Source organism: Chiloscyllium plagiosum, unplaced genomic scaffold (assembly GCF_037043375.1).
Source record: "Chiloscyllium plagiosum isolate Xiang-an unplaced genomic scaffold, Cpla_swu_hap1 HiC_scaffold_23, whole genome shotgun sequence".
Lineage (NCBI taxonomy): Eukaryota > Metazoa > Chordata > Chondrichthyes > Orectolobiformes > Hemiscylliidae > Chiloscyllium > Chiloscyllium plagiosum.
The window spans coordinates 22,301,616-22,324,311 of record NW_028270161.1 but is presented as its reverse complement, the minus strand read 5'-3'; the positions used below and the strand labels follow the sequence as shown (position 1 = coordinate 22,324,311).

The 22,696-nt window shown below is 45.9% G+C and overlaps 1 protein-coding gene across 3 annotated transcripts in view; it reads left to right on the top strand.

The window, feature by feature from the left end:
• Positions 1 to 22,696, top strand: part of shank3a (SH3 and multiple ankyrin repeat domains 3a) — a 1,012,090-nt gene that overhangs the window by 144,917 nt on the left and 844,477 nt on the right. The window contains exon 1 of one of the 3 annotated variants that reach the window (XM_087999456.1): positions 4,331 to 4,378. The exons of the other annotated variants lie outside the window; for them this stretch is intronic. The gene's annotated coding sequence lies outside the window, so the exon portion shown is untranslated. Of the gene's footprint in view, positions 1 to 4,330; positions 4,379 to 22,696 lie in introns of those variants that run through there. 3 annotated transcript variants of the gene reach the window in all.

Genomic DNA, 22,696 nt, shown 5'->3' with positions numbered 1-22,696 from the left:
GCTAAACTGCAACTACCTCACAGATTGGGGGGAGTGGACCTTCTGGACATTAAAAATTACTAACTAAGCTCGCTTTTATCTTACGTGAGTGATTGGGCCTGTGGGAATCCTCTTTCAATATGGATCGAAACCTCCCAGGCAAGGTGCCTGCTTACCAGTTTAAGCTGTTTTTGGTCAAAATTAGGACAATTAGGGAATATAGCCATAACCCAATTGTTATCAATAATGTTAAAGCATGCAGGGAAATTCAGCAGAGGGAAGGCAATATTGGCAAAACGTCTTTGTTTACACCCTTAGTGGGTATGCTGGGTTTTCAACCAGGGATGATAGATTCAGGATTCAAATGTTGGGCAGCTAGGGGTGTGTCTTGCATGGGCGTGTCTTGAGGGAGCTAGGGGTGTGTCTTGAGGGAGACACAATGATGTCCTTCAATCAGTTAGTATGGAAATAGGGATTTTATTCAAAAAAAGACCACACTTTTGACTTAACCCTACAAATCCGATATGGAGAGGAGGGTGCTCAGTGCTGAGAGTCCACTTTTTGTCAACACTTTATATAATCAATTGGGGGGGGTGCTCCCTCAGATGAGTTTGATCGACTGCAAGATGTGGGAAAGAGAGCTGGGTGTTGAAGTTTCTTCAGAGGCATGGGAAAATATTTGGGAAAATGCAAGAAAGATATCAATTTGCAATTGGACCCATGCTTTACAGTTGAAGATTCTCCACAGGATCCACTTGGCTTCAGACTGTTTGTCAAAATTTAAACCAGAGGTATCTTCAACATGTCCAATTGCAAGGTCTGTACGGGCACTCTTGCCCATTGTCTCTGGTCTTGTGATAGGCATCAAACATATTGGAGTGCTGTGGTGGGTGCAATGGAGAGGATATTGGGTGCAAGGGTGGAGAAGAACCCTATCTCTTTCCTTTTGGGCCTCCCCACTCTATTTCCTGCAGACGCACATAAGAAAAATCTTTTCAATATTCTTACGTTCTGTGCAAGAAATAATATCATGCTAGGTTGGATATCCGAATACGCCACCCCCCCCCCCCCCCCCCCCCGGCATGTCGGGTTGGCAGAAGATTGTTATGGAGCACATTCCCCTGGATTTTCTCACATGTATGGTACACCACAAAACTGAGAATTTTTATAAGACATGGCAACCCTTTTTGGAATATCTGGACACAGATTTATCTGCCACACTAACAAGGGCTTTTACATAGCTGTAACAATTGTGTTTTATGAGTCCAATATCCAGGGAGGAGGAACTGTGAATGTATGAGCATTTTGTTTGGCTGGGCTGAGTTATTACTATTTATTAGTTTGTTGTTGGTTATTTATTTATTTAGTTAAATAGCCAGTTTGGGTTTTTTTTATTCTATACTTTTCTATGCATTAGTACATGAGGGTGGGCTGTTTTTTTTTACTTGGATTGTTTCTTTTTTGTATTGTTTTGAATTGTGTTGTTTTATACTTGTTGTAATATTAAAAAATCTATTTTAAAAAAAGGAGCAGCTGTTACAGCCAGAAATTTTTCCCATCCTCCATCTTGGAGCACCCAGAATCCTTTGCCTATGTTTCTGTGTTCTCCACTCTGCCAGTGTGAATGCTACCATCCTCTCTCTGACATCTCATACTCACTCACTCCATCTCTGCCATTAGGGATCCACCTCTGTCCAAGGCACATGATCTACCGTTCTCATGAAAGCCTGCAACATCTTCCCTTGCCCACTCGATCTGTAACACCACTCACCCTGTACACACTCTGTGCAGCTTATTCACTTGCTGCAGTAACAATCATAGCTGTGCTGTCCACTTTAAACTTCCATAATATCTGCCTCTCGATAATTCCAGGAGCAAAGCAACCCATCATAGGGCTGAGAAAGTTAAGACAGGCAGTGTGCTGCTTGTCATCTGCCTCCTCATTCGTTATCTGCACAGGATTCAGAGTTGGATGCCAGCAGGACTTGGCTGTATCAGAGGCTGCCATTGACTTGCTGTTTCAGGATCTGTCAGGTTAAGCCCCTTGACAGCACTGATACCTGCTGACAACTGTCGCAATCTTCCTGGCTTTTTGGATATCCAACCTAGCAAGATATTCTTTCTTGCACAGAACGTAAGAATATTGAAAAGATTTTTTCTTCTGCGCGTCTGCAGGAAATACAGTGGGTAGGCCCAAAAGGGGAGAGATAGGATCCTTCTCCACCCTTACACCCAAATTCCTCTCCACTGAGCCTGCCACAGCATTCCAATATGTTTGAAGCCTATCGAAAGACCAGAGACAATGGGTAAGAGTGCCCGTACAGACCTTGAGACATGGCACTGCATGACAGAAGGAAATGAGCCTTGTATCTCTGACTGAGGGTGCAATGTACAAAAAGGCAAGGCAAGGCGAGGCAGGAATTCAGGGAGGGTCCAGTGATTGAGTGCTTTGACAGTGTGTGAAGAGCCCAGAGATGAAGCCTGATCCAGTCCAGGAGCTGGATGTATGTCTCAGAGCACAAAGGGTCCTTGATTACAATAATCATTGCCAATGTGGGCCAAAGTGCAGCAGTGAAATGCAAGGGTGTCCTGTAAAAGGAGTGGACATACACCGTGAGGACTAACAGAACCTGGATTCTGTCGGATACCAATCTTCATGGATGTGGGATGTCAACAGTGTCCGAAGATGTTGGCACCCATTATCCAACAGGGAGGTCTTTTGGAGCTGGGGGGTGAGTTGAAGCTGTCAAGAACTTGCTCTGGTTTCCAAGCCAAGGTTTTCAGATGGCTGGTTTCTAAATTGAGTTTGAAACAATTGCAATCTATAGTGAGTTGCACTGTTAACCAGGAGTTTAACAAATAATATTGTTTCGATTGGAACTCGCTAATGGTGAGAATCTCACCAAACCATTTGAGGAGAGCGTACACGATGTGGTGAAATGATCTATTCAGATGTCAAGGTCATTCTGCCATAGGAAGGATGTTATTAAATAGGAGAGGGTGCAGAAAAGATCTACAATATGTTACTGGGATTGGAGGGTTTGAGTTATAAAAATAAGCTGGCTAGGCTGGGACATTTTTCCCTGGAGCATAGGAGGTTGAGGGTATAGAGGTTTATAAAATCATGAGAGGAATAGATAATCTGAATAGCAAAGTCTTTTCCCCAGTGTAAGCATAGGTTTAAGGTGAGAGAGGAGAGATTTAAAAGGAACCTGAAGAGCAAATCTTTCACACAGAGGGTGGTTTGTATGTGGAATGACTTTCCAGGGGAAGTGTTTGATGCAAATAGAGTTAGAATGTTTAAAAGACATTTGGGCAGGTATATGAATAGGAAAGGTTTCAAGGGATATAAGTCAAATGCAAGAAAATGGGACTAGTTCAGTTTGGGAAACTTGGTCAGCATGGATGATTTGGACTGAAGGGTCTGCTTCCATACTCTATGACTCTGTGAACCACCCTTGCCTGGTCTGGTCTACAAGGGACTCCAGATTCTCAACAATGTGGCTGACCCTTAATGACATTATAAATGACCTAGCAAGCCGCTCAATACATGGGCAACAAGAATTGTCAACAAATTCTGTCCTTGTCAGTGACCTCCATTTTCCATGTTAAAATAAAGTAATGCATTGTTACTTTCCCCTTGTCTCTGTGTCATTGATTGAATTTTCATGTTCCATTATGGTGTTTTGTGGAGTTTGCAACATATCTCCAGTGCATCGAAAACAGTGCATCTTTGGCATATGTGGCTTGATCCTCACTGATCTCCAGCATAGCTAGGATGTCTACTGCACAGATGTGTACAAAGGTGAACCCGACTGGCTTACATTCTGGTTTTGCTGTGAGACCCAATGCAGAGCAAAAGTGAGTGACTCTCCTGTGCCACTATGGCCATACTGCAATCTGATTGAGGCCATGAATTGCCAAAACACTCCAGGTAGAGGTCGGGATGTTCTATGTCCAATTAGATAATTTCTTAACTTTCTAAATCTTGCTTATTCTTTGTTTATTCTGTCCTCGTAACAACCCTTGGAGACCACAAACATACAGTAGATATACAATGAATTCCCTCTGAGACCAGTACATTTTTCCAGAGGTATGTTGCCTGGAATTGCTTGCTTGCTTGCTTTATTCCAACCCAAACCAGGGTTGTGAAGTATGATTTCTAATTGTGTTCTAGTTGTCTCAATATTAAAGTCACCATCCATGAGCTATTTTTTCATTTTTCTGTTTCTGTTCATGTCTGTAGACTTAAGGTGGATAAGTGGACCAGTGGGACCACTTGGATTTTCAAAAGGAATCATTAAAGCACAATAGACCATGACACAAAGTTAGGACTCATGATTGAGAGATGGTTGCGAGACTGTCAGGACCAAGAAGTAAACGCACCAGGTTATAAAAGGTAAAGTCGTCATAGTCTTACAAGACTATTGGGCTGTTCTCTCACGAGTGAGTGATGACTAGTGGTGGTTTAATCTGAGGGTCGCCATGCCTTAGGTAAAGGGAGAGGTTGAGTGGGGATGTCCTTTATGGTAACCATCTTATTACATCCTGTGGGAATGGGAGAGAACATGATCGAAGCAGTGGAGAATTCTTTGCAGTGTAATGAGAATTCATATGTAATATAACCTCTGACATCAATAGTCACATGTTATTGACACTTTCGAAGAGAGAAATGCAGTAACTTTGAGAGAACTGTGAACCAAAGATCAGTATTCTGTAAAATACTACGGAAATAAGAGTTAACTGGAGCTTGAGAAAGTCAAACTGTAGTTACTGTGGGTTACTCTGGGCCAAAATCATGAAACACCCTCCCCAATTGCTTTGTGGGTCTAATTACAGCAAATGGACTTCAGTGGTTTAAGGAGGCAGCTCAGGACCACCTTCACAAGGGCAACTAGGGATGGGCAATATATTGCTAGTGACAACCATGTTCCATGAATTAATTTAAAAAAACCCCTCTTAGACAGGGCAAAAGCAGAGCTGTAGCAGAGAGCAGCCCCTACAGTGCAGAACTGAACCAGATGCCCAGATGTAATGTTAGGCTGAATCCATGGGGGTCGTAGCCGTGGAAGTAAGTCAATCAATGGTGTCAGCTCAAATCAGCCTGTGTGATTCAGCAAACACATATTCGTAACATCTGTTAAATCCAATCCATTCATTGCAAGCTGTATTTTTAGTTCATTGATTTTGTTGTGAATGCATTGCACATTCAAATTAAGTGCATTTCGCTTTAAGGGCCCCCCCCACCCCCAACCCGGCCATGTCACTGTAATCATTAATGCTGCATTATCGGTATTCCTACACTCTCCCTTTCTGAGTTTCCCTGGATATTTTATTACATTGCTATTTTACAGCCTTCAGACTTCTGGATTTTGAATGTCCCCTTTTATTGTCTGTTCGCACTGCCACCTCCTTTATTAATTTAAAATCCTAATTACTACCCTCATTATTTGATTTATCAGGACTCTGGCCCAAGATCTTGTAAATGGAATCCATTCCAATGGAACAGCTTTCTCTTTCAAAGTACGTGTCAGAATTCTATGAATCAAAACTCCAGCCTCCCACACCACTCTTCAGCCATACACTTAACCTTCTAATTTATTTGTCGCCATGCCAACGTATGTAGTGCTCAGGCAACAATTGAGAGATCATTACCTGTGAGGTTTTGCGTTTTCATTTCAACCTAAGTTTCTCAAATGTTCTCATTCCTAAATCTAATTCCTATGTCTGTAGGTTGTTTATGGGTAGAGTGTCCCCTATTACTGCCACATTGTTCCCTGCCCCACCCACTTAGATGTCCCCCTCTATCATGGTTTATTTATCCACCCTACAAGTCTTGACCTCATCCTCAAAGGCAGACAGAGCCTTGTATCTGTTGGATAAGGGCACAGGCTGAGATCCCACTGACACTGCACTCGAGACCACATTACTTGCTTGACTCAAGGTCACAGTGTCCTGTCCGTGACCATTAGCCAGACCTGTACTTAAACTAAGATGCACACCCATCAATTGGATCAAAGTGTCCAGATATCTCTCACCTCTCCCTGATGCTGCTCAATATTTGTATCTCAAATTTCCACTCTATAACAAGTTCCTTGCAGGCACTAACTGCTTGTGTTTCTGAAGATTTCTGGTGCTCTCCACAGTCTCCTACTTGCTGAAGTTCTGACACTCCAGTCACCCTGACATTCCAAGCATGTGCCTATTTCCATTGTAGCAGAACCTCAAGATCCAAACGCCTCAAATGCTACATTATACATGCTCCGCATTACTATCCACTCTTACCCAAAGAGAGCCAGACCACAGTAAGTCCTGATCAGGTCACTCACTCTGGATTGCATACTCTGGAGGGTTGATCATACATCCTCATAGCTCCGACCACCCTCTTCAGGCAGATAGTTTTGCCTTCAGGACACAGTATTTTTCTAAAAAGAAAAGGGAAACAAAAAGCATTTTTTGCATGCCCCTACAATACAGTTTCAGGGCATTTTTTTTAACGAAGATCAGTGAAGTTATCCTGGTGTCCTGTCCAATTTCGAACATTCTAACAAAACCAATTGTCTGGCCATTTATCTCATTGCTGTTTGTGGTGTGTGGCTGTGTGCACCTTAGCTGCTCTACTTTAAACCAGTGAGCAGACTTCAAAACTGCGTCGTTGCAATGACCAGAGTTTGTGAAATGTAAAGCCAAGAGTTTCTGTTTCTCCCTCTCTGAATTTCATCAGAAATGGGGGAGAATGTAATCCGCAAGCACAGCTGGCCCAACAACACTCCAATTCTGCATTCTGTGGAATAAACTGATTCTGAGGGATAAATCCTTCCAGGAAACTGCCTCGTAATGAAATGGACTTGGTATTGCTGCACTGGCAACAAGCTTCCATTCAACCCTCCTGTCCTTTCTTATACAGTGCAAGTTGCATAGGGAGGCTTCAGCAAATTTGTTGAGCCAGTGTCTTCAGGAAATCGGCAAACTTTTCAATGCCTCAAAGATTGTGATTCCCTATTACTTTTGTGCAGCATGTCTGAGTCATTAGAACCAAATTGTGTACCTCATTGCAATTGGCTTTGGATTGTAAAATAAAATAACGACTTGCAATTATACAATACCTTTGAAGATCTCTGGACTAAGCAAAGCATTTCTGAGTCAATAGCTTTGAGTGTAGTTAAGGCAACATAGAAAACATAGCAGTAAATTTGGACACAGCAAACTTCCAGCAACAGTATTATGATAATGACCAACTAATCTAGTTTAGAGGTATTGATTGAGAGATAAATATTTTCCCTATGCCTTGGGAAACTCCTTTTAATATAGTGTCATGTTATTTTTACATTCATGTAAACGAACAAACAAGTCCTTGATTTAATGTATCTTCTGAAAGCTGGACCATCTGACAGGGCAGTATCTGAAGTGCTGTGCTGGAGTGTTAACGTACATATTTGTGCGATTACATTAGATTAGATTACATTACATTACAGTGTGGAAACAGGCTCTTCGGCCCAACAAGTCCACACCGCCCCGCCGAAGCGCAACCCACCATACTCCTACATTTTACCCATTACCTAACACTACGGGCAATTTAGTATGGCCAATTCACCTGACCTGCACATCTTTGGATTGTGGGAGGAAACCAGAGCACCCGGAGGAAACTTACGCAGATACGGGGAGAATGTGCAAACTCCACACAGTCAGTCGCCTGAGGCGGGAATTGAACCCGGGTCTCAGGTCCTGTGAGGCAGCAGTGCTAACCACTGTGCCACCGTGCTGCCCAGACTGTTTCTGGAGTGGATCTTGAATTTACAACCTGTTTGATTCAGAGATGGGAGCTCTTGACTTAATTTGGAACTGGGAAATCTACACTTCTGTGTCAGTATACTTAATTGCAAACTACTCCCAATCCTTTATAAGGTTGAAGTGATTAGAATAAAGAAGGGAAACCAAGTGAAACCTTTTTAATCTCAGGAGGAATTGAGCTGCTTGTCCTTGATCTTTCTATTCTCTTCTGTCCTCAATTACATTTCCCCCATCCCCATCTCTTCCTGTTGTTTCTCTTTTGCCACCTAACCGTCCTGTCTTGTTCGCCCAGCCTCTCTTCCCTTTTGTAAGATATACTGCACCTGAGGTGGAAGGATATAAAGTGTTGTTGAATTGAGAAAGGACTTGTAAGCAGAGAATGGGGATCAAGAGACAATTAAGATTTTGTTTTCCTGAAGGGAAATGGGATTCAGAGATATTGGTAAAAAGAGAGTGGGTGGCTGACCTGGGATACAAATGGATAAGTCGTGCTGAGGAGTCTGGGGGGAAGGGTATCAGGAACTTAGGAAGATGAGAACGTAAAAAAATAGACACAGATGTAGGCCATATGGTTCTGGAACCTGCTCGTATATTCATTAAGATCACGGCTGTTCTTCAATGTGAATGCTTTTTGTTCACCTGATCCCCATATGTTTTGATTTCCTTACTGTCCAAAACCTCAGTCTCAACCTTGAATATACTGAATGCCTAAAGATCCACAGCTCTCCAGGGTAGAAGACTCCAAACATGTGAAGAAATTTCCACTCATCTCAATCCTAAATGATTAACCCTGTATTCAGCGAGTATGTTGTCGATTTATAAACATCCTAACATCCAACCGGTAAAGTTCTCTCAGAATCTTCTCTATTCAAATCAGGCTAACTCCTTTTCTTGAAACTTCAGTGAATAGTGACCCACTCTGCTCAATTTGTCAATTTTACAAATTTGACAACTCTCTCATCCAAATAATCAATCAGGTGAACCTTTGAAATATTCTCTCTAAGGCAGGTATAATTACAGCAAGACCTTCTTCCTCATCCATCTTCTTTGAAATAAAAGCCAACATTTACCTATTGCCGCTGGAGTACTTTTGGTAGTTTCTCCCTATTTGATAAGAAGAATGGAAATACAGACTTTTTGAAAAAATATGTATAATCTCTCAGTTCTCCACATTCTCCTTCGACCACCTTCATTCCCAATCACTTAATCTGTCTTACTTTCCTGCAGACTTCTTGTGTCCTCCAAATCATTCACTTACCCATTTAGCTCTGTAACAGCAGAAAACTTGGATGCGTTATATTCAGTCTGCTCATCTAAGTTGCAACTCATCTAAGTTGTAGTGGTTAGGGGTGGTGGGGGTGGGGGTGGGGCTGCAGGACCATCCACGGAGGAGGCCAAAGCTCCCAATGACTCTGGTATGGCGGGGCAGGGCCCCGTACAAGGGCTGTCCGGCTGGGACTGTCAAGGCCTGGAGGATGATGAGAGGTAGGTGCCCAGGCCTGAGCACGGCCCTGGAGGATATGAGGCTGAGGCTCAGAGACAGCGGCTTTGGCCATCGCCGTCGCCCAGCTCTACGAAGGTACTGGAAGTGGGGTGGGGGAGAGACAGAAAGAGATCTGGGGGAATGGGGGTGTGAGGTTGGGTTCTGGGGGCAGCAGGAGGGGAGATGGGGAGAGGTCGGTTTGGTGGAAAGAGGAATGGGATCTGGGGTAGAGAGACCTGGGCAGGGGGAAGATACGGTGGAGGGAGGAGAGAGAGAGAGATGGGAGTGGGGGAGAGACCTGGGGCGGGGTGGGATGGGAGTAGGGGAGACTTAGGATGATGTAAATTATGTGGGAGAGTGGGAAGGAGGGCAGTTGGGGATATAAAAGATGGAAGAGTTGGGTTAGGCAGGAGAGAGGTGACCAGGTGAGAGGAGGAGGTGGGCAGAGAGTGGGCCAGGAGAGATGTGAATAAGAAGGTTTCGGAGAGATCTCACCCTTCCCCAGCCTCCCACTCCCGGGCTGAGCTGTTTCCTGGCAAGGAGAAGGAAAACTCTGGCTTCAACCCTCAGCTGCCTTGTGGTCAGACTCACATGTGGGAAAGGCTTTAGGAGTAGATCTCAAGGAAAAGTCCAGAGCTGGGGCCCTGAAGGCAGTTCGTTGTTAACTACAACATCGTTCTGGCAGCCCCTACGGTGGCACTGGTACCAAACTGTAACAGCATTGCGATTCCTTCGGGTTAGCCAGTGTCGTGGAGAGGGGGGACGTGCTTCATGGGCAACAGGTTGTTCCCCATACTACCGCCTAGGCTTGCATCCTACCACCACTGCACCTGGAGAGACCACTTCAGCTTTGCCCGCAGTGTTGACACAACATGGTGGGTGGGGAGGGGAGGGGAGGGGGCTGCAGATACCGGTTTAGTCATCGCTAAACAGCCTGATGAACACAGTAGAGCCAGGCAGCAATGGCTCAGAGCGACTCATGACTCTTTGCCTCAACACCCCGCACCCCCGTGTATGTCCTGACACTGTCCTCCATGCCAGACACAAAGGACGTGTTCTACAATAATCTTGCACCCCTCATTAGCAGCATCCCTAGGAAGGAGCAACTTGTTATTCTGGGTAACTTCAACACCGGAGTAGGTGCAGACCATGACTCGTGGCCGTCCTGCCTTGGGCATTTTGCTGTGGACAAAATGATTCAGAACGGACAGTGACTGCTCGAACACGATTTGTGCATTGCCAGCTCCTACTCCCAGGCAAATTTTCAGCACAAGGTTTCCTCAAGACACCCGCAGTCAAAGCATTGGCACCAACTTGATCTGATCCTAGTTAGGCGCGCCATCATCAAACACATTCTCTATGTGTGTTCTTACCACAGTGCGGACTGTGACGCCGGCCTACTCCTTAGTGTGTTGCAAGATCAGGCTGCAACCTAAGAGATTCCATTGCACAAAGCAACAGGGGAATCCCTAGTATCAACGTCAGCAAGATGTCCCAGCCAGACCTTATACAACAGTTCTCAGAGGCTTTCGAGAGAGACCTCAGTGCCTCGCAATATGGAGACTCTGCCACTGAGAAGTGGGAAAACTTGCGGGATCCCTTGCACCGCACATCCCTGGCTCTCTTTGGGAAGAAGACCTGCAAGACACACGACTGGTTTGAGGCTTAGGCAGCCCATATGACCCCTGTCGTTGAAGCCAAGCATATCACCCTAGCTGAGGACAAGCGGTCAGCTAGTGGGAAGAACCTGCAGATTCTCAGGGCTGCCAGGAACAAGGCTGAGCAGACTGGCAGGCATTGCGTTAATGAGTGCTGGTCACAGCTAAGTGAGGAAATTCAGACGGCCGCTATAACAGGGAACATTAGGAGAATGTACGAAGGCATCACGAAGGCACCAGGACCAGCTCAGAGGAAGACAGCCCCCCTCAAATCCTCTACTGGGGAAGTAATCATAGACAAAGGCCAGCAGATGGAGAGCTGGGTTGAACACTACTCTGATCTCGACTCCAGAGAGTACACCGTGTCCACTTCAGCACCTGATGCCATCACGTGCCTGCCAATCATGGACAAGCGAGATGCACAGCCATCAGTAGAAGAGCTTAACAAGGCCATTGACAGCCTGGCCTCAGGTAAGGCCCTGGGTAGCGACAGGATTCCTCCTGATCTGCTCGAGTGCTACAAGACAAGCTTCCTGTTCCCATTGCGTGAAGTCCTCTACCAGTGCTGGCACAATGGAGCTGTACCGCAGGCCATGAGGGATGCCAAGATCATTGCCCTCTACAAAAACAAGGGCGAGAGAAGCGACTGCAACAACTACAGAGGCATCTCTCTCCTGAACACTGTCAGCAAAGTCTTTGCTCGGGTCATCTTGACTCACCTGCAGAAACTAGGAGAACGTGTATACCCAGAGTCATAGTGGAGCTTCCAAGCTGAAAGGTTGACAGTAGACATGATCTTCTCCCTTCGCCAACTTCAGGAGAAGTGCAGAGAACAGAAAATGCCCCTATATGTTGCTTTCATCAATCTCCCCAAGGCATTGGACCTGGTCAGTAGAAATGGCCTTTTCAAGGTTCTCCTGAAGATCAGCTGCCCCCTGAAACTGCTGAGCATGATCGAATCCCTCCACAGGAACAGGAAGGGGACAGTGCAGTTCAACAGCAGCTCTTCTGAGCCCTTCAACATCCGCAGCGGCATCAAATAAGGCTGCATCCTTGCTCCCACACTCTTTGGAATTTTTTTTTGCCGTGCTCCTGAAACATGCCTTTGGCACTGCAACAGAGGGGATTTACCCTCGCACTAGATCAGACGGCAGGCTCTTCAACCGAGCCCGCCTCAGAGCCAAGACAAAAGTACACACGGCCCTCATCAGGGACATGCTGTTTGTCAATGATGCTGCAGTTGCAACACACACCCAGCAGGAAATCCAGTCACTGGTAGATCGCCTCGCCCATGCTTGCAAGGATAACAGACTGATTATCAGTCTGAAGAAGACGAGCATCCTGGGACAGGACACAGAGACACCGCTGGTCATCACCATCGATGACTACGAACTCAATGTCGTATCTTGGTTTATGTACCTTGGTTCGACCATCACTGACAACCTCTCCTCAGACACAGAGATTGACAAGAGGATCAGAAAAGTAACTTCAACTCTTGCTCGCCTCACGACTCATGTATGGACAAATCCAAGCTGACAGTGAAGACAAAAATGTCAGTCTACAACGCCTGCCTCATTAGCACACTGCTGTATGGCAATGAAACATGGACTACAGGAGAGAAGACTGAATATCTTCCACTTGAGGAGTATCTGCCATATCGTAGGCATATACTGGCAAGGCAGAGTGTCCAACACTGCGGTCCTCTCTCACGCTGGCCTTCCCAGCATGTACACCCTGCTCAGGCAACAGAGACTATGCTGGCTGGGCCAAGTCCACTGCATGGAGGATGGCTGCATCTCAAAGGATACCCTCTATGGAGAGCTCGCATCCAGGAAAAGACCCACTGAATATCCCAGCTGCGCTACAAGGACGTCTGCATGAGGGACATGAAGGTGTTTGATATCATTATGGAGTCCTGGGAAAGGATTGCAGCTGGCCGCATGAGATGGAGAAGCACCCTGAACCAATGCCTCAAAACAGGGGAAAAGCAGTTGATGAGTGCTGCAGCGGACAAGTGGGTATCAAGGAAGGAGTGCAGCAGCTCTAGCAGATCAATGACCACATACAGATGGGACCCCTGTGACCGGGACTGTCTCTCCAGCGTTGGTCTCTTCAGTCACAAGCAAAGTTGCTCCAGGGAAGCAGAAAGCTAGCACAACAAGGATGCAATCCATGGTCGGCCATTACTGAAAGGGGCCTTATGCTGATCTAAGTTAATAATAATGCTTTCATATGCCTGAGACCCACAGATTAATCTTTACAACACTCTGCTAATAACAAACTGCCAACCTGTTTCTGGTATGTTTTTGTGTCATTTTCTCGAAGGGATGGAAGTGGCTAGGTGAGGTTAAGGAATCTGGGGAGAAAATAGTTAGATGAACAAGTTAGTTTTAAGCATTAAGGGGTATTAAAAGGGTGAGTAGATGAGACTGTGGGATCTGGTGAGATGAAGGATTCATATTTGTGCATCATAATGCTGAAATGTGGCATGGCAGTGGCCAATTATTTTCATCAGGGATTCATCATTAATAATTTGGCCTTGAGTCCTTAAGGTAGCATTAATTCATGAAACAACACTCTCTTTGTAATCAGAAATAAGGGTGCAAAGTGGGGCTACTTTGCAGGGTCCGACTGCAGATTCAGTACCTCTCTGAAAGTGAGAAGTGGAATTGAAGTTATTGCAGCCCTAATCCGCTGCAATACCATGTGTTGGCAGCAGGTCTTCATGCAACTGCCAGTCTAAGAGTTCATGAGGACACCCCTAAGCAAAGCAAGTTTGTACGCAATGAAAACCTTGCAGCAAAAGACGGAATTTGCATTTTTATAATATTCTTCATGTCGTCAAAATGTCTATAACTGCTACTTGCCAATTAATTTTGTTGTATGATTGCTGTTGTTCTGTAGGGGAGCATGGTCAAAAAATGTGGCACTGGAAAAGCACAGCAGGTCAGGCAGCGTCCGAAGAGCAGGAGAATCGATGTTTCGGGCATTAGCTCTTCATCAGGAATGTCCATCCCTGATGAAGGGCTTATGCCAGAAACATCGACTCTGCTGCTCCTTGGATGCTGCCTGACCTGCTGTGCTTTTCCAACGCCACACTTTTTGACTCTGAGCTCCAGCATCTGCAGTCCTCACTTTCTCCTGTAGGGGAGCATGCCAATTAATTACACAATCTCAGAGAATGCACTGAGATGAATGATGAACAGATCTGTTTTATTTTATGATACTGGAGACAAATGTTGGCTAGAAATTGCTCGAATTTCCCTTTTTTTTTCAAAGATCCCATGGGTTCTCCTCTGTCCAACTTCAGGTTTTAACATTTCATCCAAAAGGTGGAGCTCCCAACAATGTAGCCCTCAGCATCGCCGAGGCTGAAGATGGAAAATCCCTTCCAATCACCTTGTTCACAGCCAGCATTACACACCTCTGAAGAAGGTGGGACCTGAACGTGGGCCTCCTGGTTCAGAGGGTAGATACTACCAGTGCTCCACAAGAGTCCTCTTTCTGAATAGAGAAAGTGAGCTGAAGTGATTAGTAAAAGGGTTTGCAGGGATGCTGAAGCTGAAGGATCAGCTGCTTGGACTAAGATCAAAATCCACAATCTTCTGATGTAAAAGTGAGCGAATTACTGAGTCAAGGCCAATAAAGAGGAAGCAGAGCACTTCCACTGTCCAGCTGATGGTGGTATGGGCTCCACGCCTAACTAGTTGCAAAGCTAAAAGATTGGAGTGGGGAGAGAAGTGGTATTAGAAAAAAATGGAACCAGAGCTCAGAGCATGTTAACAAGGTGTTCTCTTATTGGAAGCACTGTGACACTGATGATTAATTGTCAATACTCATAGTAACTCATGAAAGTCAGCTCCAATTAAGAATTAATCTTGGACATCTTATCCAGCTCAAAACCTTGCTGAAAATTTTGCAATAGATTTATTTAAAAGTTGATTCTGTATCATAGAGAACAGCACTGGCAGTGTGGACAGTAGCCTTTATTTATTGTTTTCATTTTGTTTACCAGTCCCAAGGCAGCTTCATAATATCCAGTAGCTCAGGTTCAATCAATGATTAACGCCAAGCCAAAGTCGAGACTGCTGATTTGGCTCCTGGTTTTTGTGCAGTTTCTATTTATTGTATGCAGTAGTGAATTCCAGTGCAATTACAGTGAAATACAAACTGTTCAACTGCGGTGGAACCCATGCTGATCGATTTGCGGTATAAGCCTTGCTGCTTGGTTGAGTCAGATTTTAAACGTGTGCTGATTATGTCAGTCATGCTGATCAGTCAGTTTCACCGATGTGCATTCCGCTGCTGGGGTCTTGTTGTGCAGTGGTACTGTCCCTGCCTCTGATCCAGAAGGTTCACATTTCAAGTTTCACCTGCCCCAGAGGTGTGGCATATTACATCTGAAAATATTAAAGTCAGTGCAGCTTGCTGCTGGAGAGTGCACAGGCCAGTAGGATACAAACAGTAACCAAGGTTAAGCTGCATTTCTTAAACAGGATGTCAGAGAGCCACATGGATTCTCTATGAGTCTAAGAGACATTACGACCTCTGCCATGTGATGGTACAGTGTATGTACTCAAGCAGATTTGAGTTTCATTCAGGAAAAGAGTTTAAAATAAAGGGCTCTTATACTTTCCAGGATGGTTTTTGTGGCCCAAGGTGGGCTCTGGGACTTGCACTCATTAAGAATATTTGACACTCGGTGAGAGTTATGATCCAGCATAAAACCAGCCAACTTTACACTAAATGGCCAAAAAAAGACACAATGATAAATCATGCATTACCTTTGGATGGAGGTCTATTGTCATTGTGCTGTCATTTATTAATATTTAACCTCACATTGTCCCTGTTTAAGTTAGTGCCACTTTGAAATGCTTCATGACCTTCGAAATGATTGCTGATGGATTATCATGATGGATACTGTCGTGAGACTATTACATCTTTTGTAACGTGGGCAGGATTGTCACTAAACAAGGCCAAAATGCATTGAACGGCAAGTCAAGTGGGGAGTTAGGAAATACCAAACTGAACCTTGTTGCATTGTCATGAGGAACCAGAGGGGCATAGCTGAATCTAGATAAACCTCTTCTCAATGTTAATTTCTAACACTGATTTACTAAGTTCTGTTCGATAGCCATGACCACTATGCAAACAACAGCAATCACCAGATCCAAAGCAATCCTCCACTTCTTATCTCTTCATGGGGTCACCTTTGATCTTATCCTAACTGATTCAACATTAACAAATTATTAGCAACTAAAAAGAACAAAAAATTGTATAAATGTTTATATATATTTAATACAATGTGGGAGAAAATATCAAAATATTTATCCACTTCTGAGAGAGATAGTCTTAGCTTATTTTTTTTCCCCAAAGTGAAATGTTTACCTTGCAGACTCCATCCCTGCCATTCCAGTATAACTCTCAGAATTTAAGATATGTAACAGAATGCATTATGCACTCCAAAATATCAGTTAGTTTCACATTTGGAATGAAATTGGGCAGAAGATGATGAGAAACTATAAAATGCAACAAGGCCATTTGGTCAGCTGAATCAGTTCCTGCAATAACCCAAGTACAGGTTACCTGCTCCTGCCCAACCGAACTCATCTCGGCATACCTCGACACGGTCCTGTCCCCATTAGTCCAAGAACTCCCCACCTACGTTCGTGACACCACCCACGCCCTCCACCTCCTCCAGGATTTCCGCTTCCCCGGTCCCCAATGCCTCATCTTCACCATGGACATCCAGTCCCTGTACACCTCCATCCCCCATCACGAAGGACTCAAAGCACTCCGCTTCTTCCTTTCCCGCCGTACCACCCAGTACCCTTCCACCGACACCCTCCTTCGACTGACCGAACTGGTCCTCACCCTGAACAACTTTTCTTTCCAATCCTCCCACTTTCTCCAAACAAAAGGAGTAGCCATGGGCACCCGCATGGGCCCCAGCTATGCCTGCCTCTTCGTAGGGTATGTGGAACAATCCATCTTCCGCAACTACACTGGCCCCACCCCCCATCTTTTCCTTCGCTACATTGATGACTGTATCGGCGCTACCTCGTGCTCCCACGAGGAGGTTGAACAGTTCATCCACTACACTAACACCTTCCACCCCAACCTCAAATTCACCTGGACAGTCTCGGACTCCTCCCTCCCCTTCCTAGACCTTTCCATTTCTATCTCAGGCGACCGAATCAACACGGACATCTACTACAAACCAACCGACTCCCACAGCTACCTGGACTACACCTCCTCCCATCCTGCCCCCTGTAAAAACGCCATTCCATTCTCCCAATTCCTTCATCTCCGCCGCATCTGCTCCCAGGAGGACCAGTTCAAAATACGTACAACACAGATGGCCTCCTTCTTCAAGGACCGCAATTTCCCCCCTGACGTGGTCGACGGTGCCCTCCACCGCATCTCCTCCACTTCCCACTCCTCCGCCCTTGAGCCCCGCCCCTCCAACCGCCACCAGGACAGAACCCCACTGGTCCTCACCTACCACCCCACCAATCTCCATGTACAGCGCATCATCCGCCGTCACTTCCGCCACCTCCAAACAGACCCCAGCACCAAGGATATATTTCCCTGCCCTCCCCTATCAGCTTTCCGTAGAGACCACTCCCTCCGCGACTCCCTTGTCAGATCCACACCCCCCACCGACCCAACCTCCACTCCCGGCACCTTCCCTTGCAACCGCAGGAGGTGCAACACTTGCGCCCACACCTCCCCCCTCACTTCTCTCCAAGGCCCCAAAGGAAACTTCCATATCCGCCACAGATTCACCTGCACCTCCACCCACATCATCTACTGCATCCGCTGCAGCCGGTGTGGCCTCCTCTATATTGGGGAGACAGGCCGCCTACTTGCGGAGCGATTCAGAGAGCACCTCTGGGCCACCCGGACGAACCAACCCAACCAACCTGTAGCACAGCATTTCAACTCCCCCCTCCCACTCCACCGAGGATATGCAGGTCATTGGACTCATCCACCGCCAAACCACAACAACCCGACGGTCGGAGGAGGAGCGTCTTATCTTCCGACTGGGAACCCTCCAACCGCAGGGGATGAACTTGGACTTCACCAGTTTCTTCATCCCCCCTCCCCCCACCTTGTCTCAGCCGGATCCCTCCAGCCCGGCACCGCCTTCCTGACCTGCAGTCTTCTTCTTGACCTCTCCGCCTCCATCCTACTCCGACCTATCACCCTCACCTTGACCTCTTTCCACCTATCACATTTCCAACGCCCCTCCTCCAAGTCGCTCCTCCCTACCTTTTATCTTCTCCTGCTGAACACTCTCTGCTCATTCCTGAAGAAGGGCCTGTGCCCGAAACGTTGAATCTCCTGTTCCCTGGATGCTGCCTGACCTGCTGTGCTGTTCCAGCAATAAAGTTTCAACTTTGATCTCCAGCATCTGCAGACCTCACTTTCTCCACCTTAACACATGCATCTAGTTTGACTTCTTTTCCATTCCTTGTACAAACTACTGTACCATGGACTGTACCCAACCACTTAATCTCCTTCCACAACCCATGTAGAATCTCCCCATTGTAATGTACCTACTCTGGGAGTGTTGGATATGAGATTGTTTACTCTACCTGACACGGGACTGTTTAACACAGCAGTGTAAAAAAAGCTAGGATTTGTATCTAGCCACCTCTGCACCCGTACCTGCATACAGAGTTCGGATTATTGGGAACAGTTGCTAAAAACAATATCAATTCATCTGTAAGCTAATCCCAATGATAGGTACTAACACTACTAACAGTGGGTTTTTTTTGTACAGACTGTTTAAAAGCATGTTGCAGTTGTTCATGCTGAGTATACAGTCTGGAAACATTTCCAACTGCTGATCGTTCATATTGATTTTTGTGAAATACGAGCTGTGTTTGTATCCGCATTCGTGCGTACAGACATCAAACTTTATTGGTGTCTGCTAGAGACCTCAGAATCTGGTAAATTCACTTACAGACTGACTAGAAGACAAAATATAACATGACCCCTACTCAAACACGCCTCGTAGAACATGGGAAACAAACCAAATTGGAGCAACAGTCGGTTCATTTGGTGCCTCAAGCCTGCTTTGCTATTTAAAAAGATCCTGGCTGATAGGATCACCATATTAACTCCACATTTCTATCTGACCCCAATAACCCTTGATCAATGTGCAGATCAAAAAGCTCATTCAGCCTTGAATATATTCACTGACCCTATCAGCCTAATGCCAAAATTCCAAAGATTACCAGCTTTGAGACAGAAAATCCCTCCTCATATCTGTCTGAAATGGGGGTCTCACTTTGACATTATGCCTCCTGGTTCCAGACTCAGTGGGCGGCACGGTGGCACAGTGGTTAGCACTGCTGCCTCACAACGCCAAAGACCTGGGTTCAATTCCAGCCTCAAGCAACTGTCTGTGTGGAATTTGCACATTCTCCCCGTGTCTGCGTGGGTTTCCTCCGGGTGCTCCGGTTTCCTCCCACAGTTCAAAAATGTGCAGGTTAGGTGAATTGGCCATGCTAAATTGCCCATAGTGTTAGGTGGAGGGGAATGGGTCTGGGTGGGTTGCTCTTCAGAGGGTCGGTGTGGACTTGTTGGGCCGAAGGGCCTATTTCCACACTGTAAGTAATCTAATCTAATCTAATCTTCAGGGTGGCACAGTGGCTCAGTGGTTAGCACTGCTGCTTCACAGCTCCAGGGGCCTGGTTCGACTCCTGCCTTGAGGGGGATTGTCTGCATGGAGTTTGTATATTCTCCCCATGTCTGCGTCGGTTTCCTTTGGGTGCCTTGGTTCCTTGCGACAGTCCAAGGATGTGCCATTTCGTCGTATTGGTCATATTAAATTGCCTGTAGTGTCCAGGAATGTGCAGGCTTGGTGGATTAGCCATGGGAGATGGAGAGTTAAAGGGATCTGGTAGGGATTAGGTCTGGGTGGGATATTCCTCAGAGGACTGGCGAGGACTGATAATTCCACATTATCAGGATTCTATGATTTCATTACAGGAAAGATCCTCGCAACATCTATCCTGTCAAACCCCTTCAGAATCTCGTATTTCAATAAGATCAATTCTCATTATTTTAAACTCCACTGAGTATAGGACCAGGATGTTCTAGCTTTTCTGTAACTCCTTCATCTTAGGAAGTCTATTCAAAAAGTACACTTGGTTTCATAAACACCAAAAGTGATCAGAAATCAATCAGCAGAAGTTCCATTTACGTCTTAGAAGAGAAACCAACTTCTTGTAAGTCAAGCATCAATAATCTTTCAGTCAATGAGTGATCACTGCACCCAGTTCTCATCTACTATACATGAGTGATTGGCTTGTAGCACCTTATGCAGCTACACTTTATCATGCACAAAGTGGTTTTGGTGTTTCTCATCCTTTCTCCCAACTTAACAGTTTCCATTACATCCCCTCTTTTCCTGCCAGGCTGTGGAGAGCAGCCCATTCTGTCCATCTAAACTGCAAGGCCCTACCTTACCAGCCCAGCAGAGGAAACTCATCTTCACAGGTCTATGTCTAGATTAGAGTGGTGCTGGGAAAGCACAGCAGGTCAGGCAGCATCCGAGGAGCAGGAAAATTGACGTTTTGGGCAAAAGCCCTTCATCAGGACAGTTCTATGCCCGTTCCACCAAGGCATAGTCGAAAAATAGGCTGCATTGTATCTGTGCTCCACATCAGTTCGAGGTTTGTATAATGTAGTCATTAACCATGGTATCAGTGGATAGCCCTATCTCTTAGTGACCATCCTTGTAAGGCCTCTGGCCCTTCAAACACAGCAGGAGCATGAGTTTTGAAGGATTTGGCTGTCATGGCAACTGCCAGGGAATTGAGTGCAATTTCTAAGCAGTGGAATCGATGATCACAGATCATTTGCACATTGATGGGATGCAATGCTTTTCTAGTGAGGAACTCTGCTGCGACATGTTTGATCCTCCCAGCCAGCATGATGTGTGTGCAGTCTACGATACCCTGTACCTGGAGGTAGCCAGCCGACTGCAGGCCTGACCTCTTCCTGCGGAACCAGGATGGAGTGATGAGAGCTGGCACTAATGGCAGTGGTCTCAGTCTTGATGCATTTGTGTGTGGGTGATTGAGAGATCCCACGCAGGTCCCCAGTCGCCTCTGGAAGGAGCCAGTCCCATAAAAATTTAACACAGTGTCACTTTGATGATCCCCAGTATAAGATGCCCCCCTCGCCCACCCCATATTGAATTTTGCCTTTCCACTGTCCTGTGCCCCCTGCATTCCAGGTTCCAATCCCCAGCTTTGAGTACCCCAATCTCCCAACCAGAGAGTCCCCAGATACCCACACATGGCATTCATTCCACTAAAGCCACCCTGACCACAGGACGGAGATTGCTGAACAAGGACTAATCAAACCCTTGACCAACCTCTGTGCATCTCCCAATTGATGATCTATTATGCTCCTGAATAGTTGTACTGGACCTGAAGGACTGACCATGGCCTGCTCCCTGGACTGTAAGACAGATGGACACCTGACCTGCATCACCCTGAGCTGACGTCTGACCACGGCCAAGCCACAGGATTGAGCACAGACTTGTCTCTTGAATGGCTGCACTGACTGATGACATCATTCCCCCAACCCCCCAACTTGGCTGAGGACTAACCCCTCAGCATTTCAGACTCATACCGTAGGTGTGACATTCTGACAGCAACATGTCCAATTCCCAGGTAACCACCCTGAGTTTCATGTCAGGAAATCCCAGCATCTAACTTCTATCCAACAGGTGGTCGAATAGGAGACTGCATATTAATCAGGTGAGTTATGGTGAAGGTGATAATGATTAATAATCTCTGTTAACAGGCCCCTCGCAACTCACTAGTTTCTCATGTCCGGAACATAGTTGGAAAATGTGACTTGTTAATCCCAACATCGTGAAAGGCCTTGCTCAACGTCTCACATGATTCGCCTAAATTTATCACCATAGTTATGTCTCAGTGAGGGCCTGGGAAGGCTCTGTCCGTTGTATGCAACAGTGAGAATGGTACAGTAGTACCTCACTGGCAGGTGGGTGGAGTAAGAGAGATGGAGTGAGTGTGCTAAAAGCAGAGTGAGGAAGATGGTACTTATGATGGCACTGGTGGAGCAGAGAAGGTATTTGACCTTCTTACAACATTGTTGGGCATACCACTGGATAGTTGAGACTGCACTGATCCCAAGTGGCATCTTCAGATCAGCTTGGCAGGTTCTCAGGGCACAGCCTCCTCTTCCAGTCCTGGGGGAAGAAAAGCCACTTCTCTGCAAATGTTCATCAGGACCTCCAGATCCCTGTCTGCAAAGGCAGGGGGTACCAATTTGCTTTGGACATAGCAGAAAATGGCATGAACTGTGTATGGCAGCTCCAAACTGCCACACTGAATGAGTGCACTGTAGCCTTTTAAAAATGGAGCCAGTGTCCTGGGAGATCTTGGCAGTAGTGAGTCCATCTGCTAATAGCAAGTGGGAGGATTAGGTGAGCACAGACAACTGGGTGTCATAGGAGTGATATATATATATATAGAATATGGCCCAATAGCACAAGGAAACCCACCTGGCCTTGTGGAGATAAACTCTCCATTAAACTTGGCAAAACTTACACAAGTTTGATTTCTGAGAAGATTCAGCTCCAGATGTGGTTACACAAATAATTAATTGTAGCAGGACTTTTCTAGTTTTATATCGAGTTGTAGAGACGTACAGCAAACGCTTTGGTCCAACCCGTCCAGATATCCTAATCTAATCTAGTCCCATTTGCCAGCACTTGGCCCATATCCCTCTA